The following is an 11,621-nucleotide window of genomic DNA, read 5'->3' as shown; positions in this document are numbered from 1 at the left end:
CAGGAACTCAATTGATGATTGATTGATGACGTCATTAGTATATCGATTTGGTGATTGATTGGTGACGTCACTGATATATCCAAGATGGCCGCCAATGGATGACGTCACCGATCAATCCAAGATGGCGGCCGCCATAGGAAAGCAATAGCAACCCAATTGGTGATTGATTGGGGACTTATAAATTCACAAACGTCGAAATTCGTATTGCCATTGGCGTACCTCACTTTAATCTCATTCATATCAACTCTAGTAAACCAAACAGCTAACGCTCGCTACTTCAACGTCTTCCAGACTGTGGCGGCATTTTTCATCTACCATAACTATGACGGTTATTAACCCTATGTTCCTCTCTACCGCTCCTACGAAGTCATAGGCACTCTGCTTACTCAAATTTTTGGTACCACCTCACGTGTCCTCATTAAGGCCGATTCACAAGACGGGCCGTTCGCCCGCGGTCCGCGCATCACGTGTTCGTGCGTCACCAAATTTTGAGGCGTGCTGTCGACCTGCGGACTGGACAACCAAGGAAGTTCCAAGTGTCTCCTCTCGAAGGAATTAGCCGCGGCCCGAGAAGATGCGCGCGGTAGCTTTGGCAACGATTGCTCTTGCCAATATTTCGGCTGCCACGCTGTTTTGACAAGCTGCACTGCGTTCCCAGTCATGACAAAGCAATCGACTGGGCTAGCAAGAGGGCCCAGGCCATTGAATAATTGGACAAAGGGCCGCTCCTGCACCATTCAATCGCAGTCATGGGTCCGGAGGAATGGAATGGAATGGAAAACTTTATTGGTTCATAAGATATTAGCGAGTTGAGGACGAAGTCTTCATCTTGAAGCTTGGGTCCTCCTTGGCCGTGGGTGGGCCCCTAGTCCAGGGCTCCACTGAGTCGGGCCACCTCGCTTGCGTGTGCTATAAGGGCCCTTTGGACCCCAAGCTCGTAGCTGGTGAGCCGGCTCTCCCATTGCTCCGCACTTGGTGTTTTGTGTTTGTGGAATGTCTGACAAACCAATTTGTCCAGCGTTGCCAAACACTAAAATAATCTGGCAACAGTGGCACACCCAGCGCGTCGTCTGCTCTTTCGGTCGGTCGCACCCGCTTGGCGTCATCGGATCGCAGGTCAGTTTTTAGTGGCGCATGAACATGTGATGTGCGGGCCGCGAGCGTCGTGTGACTCGGCCTCGTGTGAATCGTCGTGACTCGTCGTGTGAATCGGCCTGTAGGGCTGGTCTGGGTGCCTGGGCACCGAGGAATTCATTTAAATGAGGTTGCTGATACCCTGGCGAAGGCATCTCTTGAAGGCCCTGTCACGACTCGCCCTCCTTCCGTCCTGCACATATATTACAGCTGCCAGGTTCCGCAGGTATTTTACAACTGAAAGGATTTGCGACCACCGCGTTTACTTCCACTCCAGACTACCAGCAATATCTCTTCCCGTGGTGCAGTAGAGAGTTATAGCCTGGCGCAATCCGCGATCCGCTTCGGCGAAGCCATGACGGCGCTAGATGGCGCCATGTGCCCGTCATCAGCGTGCGCGCCTGCCGCGTCGAGACCAATCAACGCATACTCTGGTCATGTGTCACTGGCGCCCGAAGTTTCTTTCACCCGCACAAGTTGTCCCGTGGGGCCGTGCCTCGATTAAACATTTACCTCCATAGATTGAGTCCGGCGGTCTCTCCATTTTGCCCGCTGTGCGACGAACCCGAAACGATAGATCATTTCTTGTCCTGCCGCCGCTTCTCTTAACAGAGGCGCCTGCTAAAACTCCCATTACGTCCGCTCGGTCTCAGTTCGTCTGCTAGGGTTCTTCTGTCTCTTCGTGCTTCTACCATTGGGCCCAGCAACAGGAATGTGCATTCCTCTCCGCTATTGAGTTTCCTTTTAGATAAGAAACGGTTGCCATCCTAAAATCTTTATGAATTCCATCTTCTGGCTAACTCATGCTCAAAATTCACCTGTAGTCAAAACATTATAAACAGTGCTTGTATAGCCCCTTTTCCATTCTGTTCTCAGTTTTGATCACTGAATCTACATTCCTTCATTTCTTTTCATAACGCTTTCTTACACTAAAAACGTTTTTGAATGTCTGTAAGGTCGCCGCCTGTGTCTTGGTCAATTCCACGCAGTGGGTACGCGTAGTTGAAGGATAACAACGTGAGGCGTTGGAACGCGAGGAAAGCCGAGCCCAGCCACGGTCGCTTGCTTATCAACCGGCCATGCGACCATGTTTACAGCATGGTAGTTAGCCAACAAACACGTGATAACCGACATCACAGTGCGCCCTCTGGGGATGCGAACATACTGATCCGGAGTTCCCTGGCCCGAACCCCACCGCGGCGGCAGCGTTTCGATGGAGGCGAAACGCATAGGCGATGTCAGTGCACGTTAAAGATCCCCTGCTGGTCGAGACTACAAAAATATTTAGTGGATCTAGTCGAGACTATTCCGGAGCTCTCCAATACGGCACCTCTTTCTTCCTTCACTTCCTCCTTTATCCCTTCCCCTACGGCGCGGTTCAGGTGTCCAACGATGTATGAGACAGATACTGCGCCATTTCCTTTCTCCAAAAACCATTTTCTTATACCCGAGCAGTTTCACGAAGCTGGCAACGAGACGCAGACGCACGCGATACAGCAGAGACCCCCTAGAAATGGAGGGGGGGCATAGGCGGCCTGCAATTCCACGTCGTCGCGGTGACCACTGATCTGTTGACCATCGGTCTCTTGTCTTTGAAAATGGCACCTCTGATTGGCCGGGTTGCAATGACGTCACACGCCACTTCATTCTTCGCAGGAGAAAAAATTTTTATGCACTTGCTCCGCTGATCATCTGCCGAGCCCGAGTGAAACCAAACACTCCGTGAAGGAGAGGGAGGATGAGGCATATAGGAGAGGTAATGGCAGGGTTACTTAAGTACAGAATGTGTTCTGTCTGCCCCAATATCTACACAGGTGAGAGTGAACTGTTTCACGCCATCTGAAGTTGTAGAGAATTAGTGGGGTGAGGAGTTTTTGAACTTAGCAAAGTATGTGTGCTTGTTCCCTGTTGAGTGACCGGCAAGGTTGAAGTAAAATGGTACGATTTTTCCTGGTGTTCTGGCTACGTGATCGAAGGCGCCCGGATGTTGATTTCGCGGACCCGTTCATGAAGCACTCATTTCCCTCGATCCCAGCATGACCAGGTATCCAATGCAAGTATCCAACAGGATTCTGCTAGAATGTCATGTAGGTGGGTATCCAGTAGTCGCAGATGGTGTTGCTGGAGTCTGTACATATGTTGATGTTAGTGGTCTGCTAATTATCGAGTAGAGATGCTTTCTGTGCGGCACATATCGCATGAGTTTCTAGAGTGATCATGTCTGTCCGGGCTATGTCTGTTCCCCCGATAATTCCCCTCAGTGTGTGTGTGCATATATACATATATACACACACTGAGGGGAAATATCCGTCAAAGGACCCCCTGCAGTAACCTGGAAGTAAACCTGAAAGTTTTGTACAGTGCTATTCTTGCAAACTGAGCACTGAACATTGAAGACTCATTTAAAACAACTTCAAGCCGCTCACCAATAAGCGCGTCACTTTGGACTTGAGCCCTAAAAACCTGCATATGATCGAAGTGTAGCACACGGCTCACAAAGCTTCTCGTAATAGTGAAAATAAAGCAAGGCCATCAACTTCAGGTATAAACGACTTGCATCAAAGCACAAACTCGGGTTGAACATGACTTGCCAATGAGTAACACTCCCTAAATTTTAATTCAATTCTTTATTCACCAGAAAACTTGACAGTCTCCTGGGCTAAAAGTTGCTGCTTACAATTTGACTGGGGCCCTGGAGCCGTTTACAACCCATCACCATCTCTTTTTCAATGGTTGTTAGCTTAACAGTACACCCTCCCAATTTCTTTTAAGTGTTGCAAAAAGAAAAGTGCATTGCAATGGAAGTCTCATTCGTACATTCTCCATCTTACCGAGTCTGCATATGATGTAGCAGTATTGTAGCCGACCACGAAAATAAACCTTTCCCATAACCACCTGCCCGAGCCAATTCAGAGTGCGACAGCCAGTACACCACCACTGTATGTGGAATATGCTGAAGTGCACCGCAGTCTCACATGACAGTCTCACAGTTATAGGGCCATAACCCATCACCATTTCTCTCTCTCACAATGGTTGTTAGCTTAACAGTACACCTTCCCAAGTATCTAGCCAAGCAACAGCTGCAAGTTCTGAAGAACAAATTGCATGACACTTTCTACTAAGGCATACATTAAGTTTGCATGCATTACTCATTACTCCCTGCTTCCAGACAGTCATGTATGTGTGGGAGACTGGCTATTCAGGCTGCATTGATACACACTGCCATATATCGTGGATACACACCCACTTAGTAAACTGCAGAATTCTGTAAGCACAGCAAAAAGAAAGTGAGAATCCAAGCCCGGCGTCACTGACGAAGCCAGACATGCCACGCACGAAATGACAGCCGACGCAGTGATGAGCAAAAACAAGTTTTAATTTTTCCATCATAATCCTATTCAAATCCTTCCTTGGCACTCATAACTTATCAAACTTGTGCAAAGACGCCCTCTCAATGCTAAACACAAAAGCACAAAGACTCCAAACGCCTCCATGTCTCCAGTTTGAAATAAAAAAACCTTACGGACAGCACTGTTAACATCAATGCTCACAGTTTCACTCCTGTCACAATGTATCAATATTAAAGCTAACATCCTGCTATGACGATGGCTGAGGTGGAAGAGTAAATTACAAAATGGAATAAGAGCAAGTATATTTTTTAGGCATCTGACATATTTATGGTATGCATATAGAATATCGCAATGTTATATAAAATGCATATTTGTAATGCTGGATGAAACGCTATGAGTTTTTTTTTTTCAACTTCCACTATAAGGCACGGCAGTTTAGGATTACAGGCAATGATGAGAGAGTAGATTAGAGCATCTATAATCCCTGCAATGGTGGTTTTCAACAGAAAAATTCCGGGCTCTCCATACAGCTAAGAGCTGATCAATTGCAAGATGACCAAAAATAAAATTACCTACATGAGCACGATTTTAAAATCAGAACAGTGATAACAGCCAACGCATTTTTCTTAAAACATGATTGAAACAGCACAGTGTAAACAAAAAGAAATTTTGCATTTTCTATCCTCGTTTGGGAACCAGTGCGCAAGAAAACACATTTTTCCACTCATGAACTCATCTGCTCAACGAAACTAAAACTGCATGGATAACTTGTCTCATGCACAAAGGAGAAGTGTCGTCTCACACTTCCATAAAAGTAAATATAGCTTGCACACAAAACATGATCAATGGCGAAGGTAGCACAATCTCACCACCAAGCACTTTTTGGGGCGCTTAAGTCTTCATGCTAATTCAGTGAGAGGGGCTGCATCAGAAAAAGTGAATGCTATGCTTTGGCAAGGGCTAGAGGGTTGCAATCCCATTTCTTCAATAGACAATCCACAGGCAAACCAACAGGCAGCCTCAACAATCCCAGATCCAAACCTTTGCAACATTGGGTGCAACATTCTTGGCCAAACCACAAACATAGACAGCTCACAGTGGTGCACAATCATTTTGCATACCCTACAGCAGTAACAAAGTGATCACAAGGAACACAAAAATGATAGCACAAAAACATACACAATGATATGATGGATGACAAAGGAATCCTTCAGCGACTCCGCGGTATCACAATATCGTATGGTTAACATAAACGCAATGTTGCCAAAAAATGTGTCTCCAATTATAAAACATGGCAAGTTAACAATCCTATGGGCAACACCTTGACAAGGCTAAGTGAAACAAGTGTTGCAGTAATATGAGGGGGGTACACAAGAGCCTCTGCATCACTTTAGGTGCAGACAAATACTAAGCAAAGCTAGATTCCCTAGGACAACTTCGCATGTACTCAAAAACACTGCTCACAATAAAGAATACAATTAATCACTAGCTATGTTGTCTGTAGGAACTTTACAGGGCACTGAAGAAAATAAGCACGTACAATAAAAAATACCTGCCCAAGTAGCCAAGCAGCAATAAGACCAAAAGGGCCCATCAGGTAAAACCCAGCAGGATGAAAGGTGAAAAAAAAAAAATTGCCTAATAGCTAACCTATTTAGTAGAGCAGGATATTTAAAAGATTTAACATGAGATTAAATAAACCCCCTATCCAAATTCCTAAATAGTGAAAGAGAGGGCGGGTGTTTTGTGAACTGAGCCTCTGATGAAAAGCGTCAGCTCCTCTTCTAAGGTGCAAGGGGAGAAGTCATTTCAGGCAACAAATGCAGTAACGGCAAGAGGCTAGGCTAAGGCACGAACTGAAACATCCATATCGAAACCCACAGAAACGCAGCACAGCGCCATTCTCTAAATAGGGACAAGTCAAAAACACCTCAATGAGAAAGAATAAGCTCTTAAGCGCAAGAAAAAAGGGCAACAGCACGAGGTGCATTGAGAAATGGAGAATAAAAATAATATGCGTGTCCCAAGTCTAGATTCAGAGCAACATGAAATGCTAAAGGTGATTGGGAAATGCAGACGAGCACTTTCGATGCGCTGCCATTTCCAAAGAAAGCTGCACTTTCCCTAGACTTGGTTCCCACTGTTTGCTGTTCAAGAGCACTATAGCTGGGTACAAACTCCCTGCCAGCAGATTTTTCCAGCCGACGTGTGCAGTGGGCATCCTGGTCCCGAGTGGTCGAGTACCGTGGGTGCCCTGCTGCAGCGCGATTGTGATGCTAAGACAGGGAGTTGAACCCAAGACCAAGCCACTAGGTCCACAATGAAAGGGCACTAGCAGCCAGGCCGACTCTTACATGCTGATGGAACAATGCAGCAACACTTGCAAATGTGCTGATGAAAATGCAATAGTGAGCCTGAACGTAAAGCATGGACAGTGATGCAACAACTAATAATGCCCAAGAACTTGATTACAACTTGGCAAGTAAGAGAAGCAAGAGAGGGTGAACAAAAGCTATTCAGTCACAATAACACCTACTCAAATGAATGAAAATGAAAAATAGGAAAGAACATGATTGAAAAGTAATGCAAAAGATTTCAGAAATTACCCTCCACAATTTGTTGCAATCTCAGCAACGGTGCAGAAAAGGGCAATACAAATGGAGCTGACCCAAATTTGCAAATTACGTGCACATATGAAAAAAAAAGGCAGCACATGATTAATTTACTGCAAACAGGTGCGTAGTGGTAGTGATTCAGCACACAATGTTCCGCCTAGCAAACCTGCATGTAAAGGCTCATTTGAGCCATGGTAACTCGTGCATGTTAAAACACAACATTGAGCTAATGTGCTTGAATCAAGCACAGAATGCAGAAAAGGGAGCACGACAGAGGTCACAGATAAACTCCAATAGGCACCTCTACAGGCGATCATCACCACACCTTAAAGCAAAATTTGGAGCCATCCTACTTCTTCCAGCAGATACACTGCTGCAGTGCTTTCTCAGCACGAATGGCTAGAAATGTTTCAGGCAAGCATTTGCCTTTCCAAGGGCAAGGAAGAGGGGGCCGACCAAGGCCTTGAATACATAAAATAGCACCATTTTTGATGGATCAAGGCAATGGCTAAATGGAGAGGACAGTGAGATGCGAGGAAAGAGGATGGTGAAGAAAAAATGTTGAAACAAGTCTTCATTTGTGCATAAATTCCTATGAAGCAGTCGTACAAACCTCGTTTAAACCATATGTTCTCTAATGCAGTATTCTGTACAAACATACTAAAGCACTGACCACTAAAATCAATACATGATGAGACAAGACAAGGACGAGACAATCCTAGTATGAACGGCCCCACAGGACTGGAACAGTTAATATGTACGCAGATATATATATTTATAGATGGAACATTCTTAATATCTTAAAACAAATTAATGCGGGCTTTATATTTTCTACACTTAGCATCAGCTGTACAAACCTAACACTCTCAGTTGCTCTTGCAAGGAGTCAAGAGAGCTGGATGTGCATGGAACTGCAAGGATGTGAACTTAAAAACAAACTACAGCACGGCAAGCACACGCTAAATACAACTACCAACATCAAGAAACTTGCAACACACGAAGACTAGCTGTTCCAACAAAGAAGCAGCGAACCTGCATTTCTTTTACCTCAGTCCCCTCAATGCCTGTCTCAGCTACACAGCATAGCCCACATACTGCTCAAGTGCAATAACAAAAAATACGAACACCCCACAGCAATCAAGCAAATGTAGCCTCTGGAAAGTCCAAACCTGCAGGAGCAGAATGTGCCCATTATGCCCCGAAAACCAGCTTCATCTCAACTGCGAATGCAGAACCAAAAACTATTATGATCACAGTCAATGCACGGCTGAGAGCCAGCAGAAATTGAGGAAACAAAAAAATGCAGACTCGCTACTTAAAAAGAACTCAAATCGACCCCCGCATCCACTCGCACTCCAGTTTGCAAACCCTTCAAATTCCTCTTATTCGTGAGAAACGCTTAAGAACGAAAGGCTTAGTAAAACACAGTCCAGCCTGTGACCCCACACAATGCCACAAGAGGCAGCTGCCCCGATGCCTACACTCGCATAACGTCATTGAGGTGTGCATAGCAGTCAGACTTTTGAGGTACAGGCCAACACCTAGCACGCCCATAGTCCAGCGTGCGGCGCAGTGGCAAAATGAAGGCAGCAGCAACCTCTAGAGCTAGAAGCAGCGGCACATGCCTAAGCTGAATGTCCAGGACAGAGGCTTGGGCGGTTTGCGAGCTCCGGCCGGGACGAGAGGGGTGCACCGGGGGCTGGAGACTGGACGTCCAAAGACTTGCCTCAGCGCCTGTATAAGGGGTGTCGCGCCCTCTGTTGCTGTTGCAGCGTGGCCAGCCGTCGCCTGAGCCAATGCTGGCGCTGTACTAGGCGCTCTCTCTCCTTGTCGTTTGGGCCGTCTCGATGGTCAGCTGGACCGCGTATGCCGCCGCCTCGTTCAAGATGGCCACCTTGGCCGCCTTCTTGTTGTCAGCCAGCAACGGCACCTTCTCGCGCAGCTCCTGGAAGGCAACACGCAAGTCGTCGCGACGCTTGCGCTCCATCGTGTTGTGCTCGTTGCGCTTGGCGCTGGGTGGCAGCTGGGAGAGCGAGTGGTGGTGGCCGCCGCGCCGGCCCGACTGCGACGACGAGTTTGACAAGGAGGACGAGAAGTCTTCGTCTCGCCGCGAGCGCTTGCTCTGCGGAGAGGACGGCGACGACCCGTGGTGGTGGTGATGGTGGTGGTGGTGGTTCCGGGAACGCTTGCGCTTGCCACCGGCAGCCACGCTGGGCGAGGTAGCCGCCAGCTCTGCTCCGCGCCGCCTCCTACGGCGCTGCGTCTGGCCGCTGGTCAGCGCCTTGTGCGACGGCGTCACGACGCGGCCGCTGGACGTCGTCCGGGACACGACGACCGGCGACGCGGGCACATTGCTCAAGCCACCGACGACCCTGGGCGGTCGGCCAGCGCAGCGGATGGCGTTCATGGACCCGTTGGCCGGCAGTGCGACGACGGCGGGTGCAGCACCGTTGTGTCCGGCCCCCGTGGTGGCGCTCGCCGGACACGGTGACGACGTCGATCTCCTCTTCGTCGTCGTCGTCCTCATCATCATCGTCATCATCGTCGTCGTCGGTCGTCGTCATCGTCTTCGTCGGGCTGCTGCTCCTCGGCGCCCATCTGCCGAGACTCCTCGTCGGCCTCCTCGTCTTCATCATCATCGTCCTCGTCGTCTGCACAGAAGGAAAAGACAAAGCAGCCGGTCAGGGGAAATGTGCCGCGACCACGCGATCAGGTGGGAGGCATGGAAGTATAAACTTGACAACGACACAACTCTGCTCAGGAAGACTAGAGGATCGCGGGGCAAGGCACTCCGAGGGAAAGTTCCAAGGAATGCATTAGCTGCAATACAAAGCAGACGGCAAGAAATTAAGAAAAGAGACGAGTGCAAGCCAGCATCACCGGCCATATATCACGCGCGACAAGGAAAACTCGGGGGCAAAACATCACAGAGGAGCAACACCCACCAAAATGCCTGTGATATCGGAGTCTAGCGACGGGAAATGGCACGGAATAGTCGTCGACCTAAATGGGAAGGGGTACCGCCATTGTCTTCAAGCGTGACCAGAGTATGCAAACAAATGCGGTAAGCTAGTTGTCGCTAGTTGCTGGTGACGAGTGCGGTTTCTGGCAGACAATCACGCCAGATAAGACCCCAAATGACTGACGACTACTGGTCAGTTGAGGATTAGTGGGGGCAATACGGGGGAACCCAAGCTCATTCCACAAGCACATGATCGATAGGCCATCACCGGGGTGAGAACAATGTGCAGTATTTGTCAAAAATATGCAGCTGTAAACTTTTGACAAAGATGTACATCCAGATGACCTTACTGAAAGAACTACCCAACCTCTGCACACCTAAGTGTGAACCCACCTGGATCAGGCCCAATGAATGCAAGAACTTCCTCCCATATCCCTGCACAGAAGGGTTGGGTAGAAAAATGCCTGGCAGTAAGATGCCAGTCCTGGTATGGCAGTAAGAGGGGTGGTCCTGACCCCTGCATCTAGGCAACATCTGACTTTGTTGCCCTGCCTTCAGCTTCTCAGCCCTAGCCTAGGCACTTCCCTTTCCCCCCTCTGCACCCCTAAGCCCAAACAAGAACCCGCCCCCCCCCCCCCCCCCCCCCCCCCCCCCAGAGCACAGAAGCAAAGGCCTGTTTCTCTCCCTTTTCTCAGCTGCATTGACAAAAAAAGTTGTCCCCCTCATGACAGCAGGTTTGGAAAAGAAAAAAAAACCAGGCCACCCTACCCACCACTCTACCAGGGCTTCATGTTACTGTTGGCTAATCTGCTGTGTGTCCCTGCTGCAGGGGCAGTGGACTAAGCAAAAAGCAGACCAGCGAGCTGTGCAGCTGGTTGGAAAGGTAATACTGCGGCCGCCAGATGCAAACATCAACCGGAGGTGGTAGTCAGTACGTGGCGAGAATGAGCTTGGCACTCCTGAGTTACCTGATCTCGCGATTCTTACAAACGGTGGCACTATAAACGCGATCTCGAGTAGCCAGGACTGTTAAAACAAGGAGCGCTGTTCAAAAACATGCTCTGTACATTACTAAAAAAAAAGCAAAAACGACCGAAATCCCAGTCAACACCCAAAGGGAGGGGGCGCCCCGCGACAGTGTCGCGGGACCCAAAGCTCCCGAGACAGACTGGAGAGAGGAGGCATCACAGCCAACAACAAAAAAGCAAGGAAACAAGCCACAGCAGCAGCAAGTGGAAATGTGCGGAGGTTCTGAGAGGGAGAGAGGGGGGGGGGGGGGGGGTTGGAGGCCCAAGCCCCTGAGGATCCAAACTCGGGTTGAACGACCTTCGCGCCGAAAATCGCGCTTGCGCGCAGTCTTGGCAGGAACGCAAGGACTGCCACCCCGCCTGTCGCGCGACCCACGGCCTCCACCACCTTTCCATCCACATCATCCTCACAGGCATGCGCCGGTCGACGACAGAACAGAAAATGCCTGGAGGCGGCGCTAAAAACACCGCAGCACGCGTGCATGCAAGACGTCGGCCGCGCATCCTCCCGCTAAACCAATGACGACGGAAG

At 48.9% G+C, this 11,621-nt stretch overlaps 1 pseudogene across 1 annotated transcript in view; it reads right to left on the bottom strand.

Moving 5' to 3' along the window:
• Positions 1-4,489: 4,489 nt before the first annotated feature.
• LOC144106999 (uncharacterized) overlaps positions 4,490-11,621 on the bottom strand; it is a 16,654-nt pseudogene continuing 9,522 nt past the window's right edge. The window contains exon 3 of the transcript XR_013309180.1: positions 4,490-9,750. The product of XR_013309180.1 is annotated as an uncharacterized LOC144106999 (transcript). The remainder of the gene's footprint in view (positions 9,751-11,621) is intronic.

The sequence above is a fragment of the Amblyomma americanum genome, chromosome 10 (genome assembly GCF_052857255.1).
Source record: "Amblyomma americanum isolate KBUSLIRL-KWMA chromosome 10, ASM5285725v1, whole genome shotgun sequence".
NCBI lineage: Eukaryota > Metazoa > Arthropoda > Arachnida > Ixodida > Ixodidae > Amblyomma > Amblyomma americanum.
Note: the sequence above shows the minus strand (reverse complement) of the source record. Positions and strands in the feature narration are given on the sequence as shown.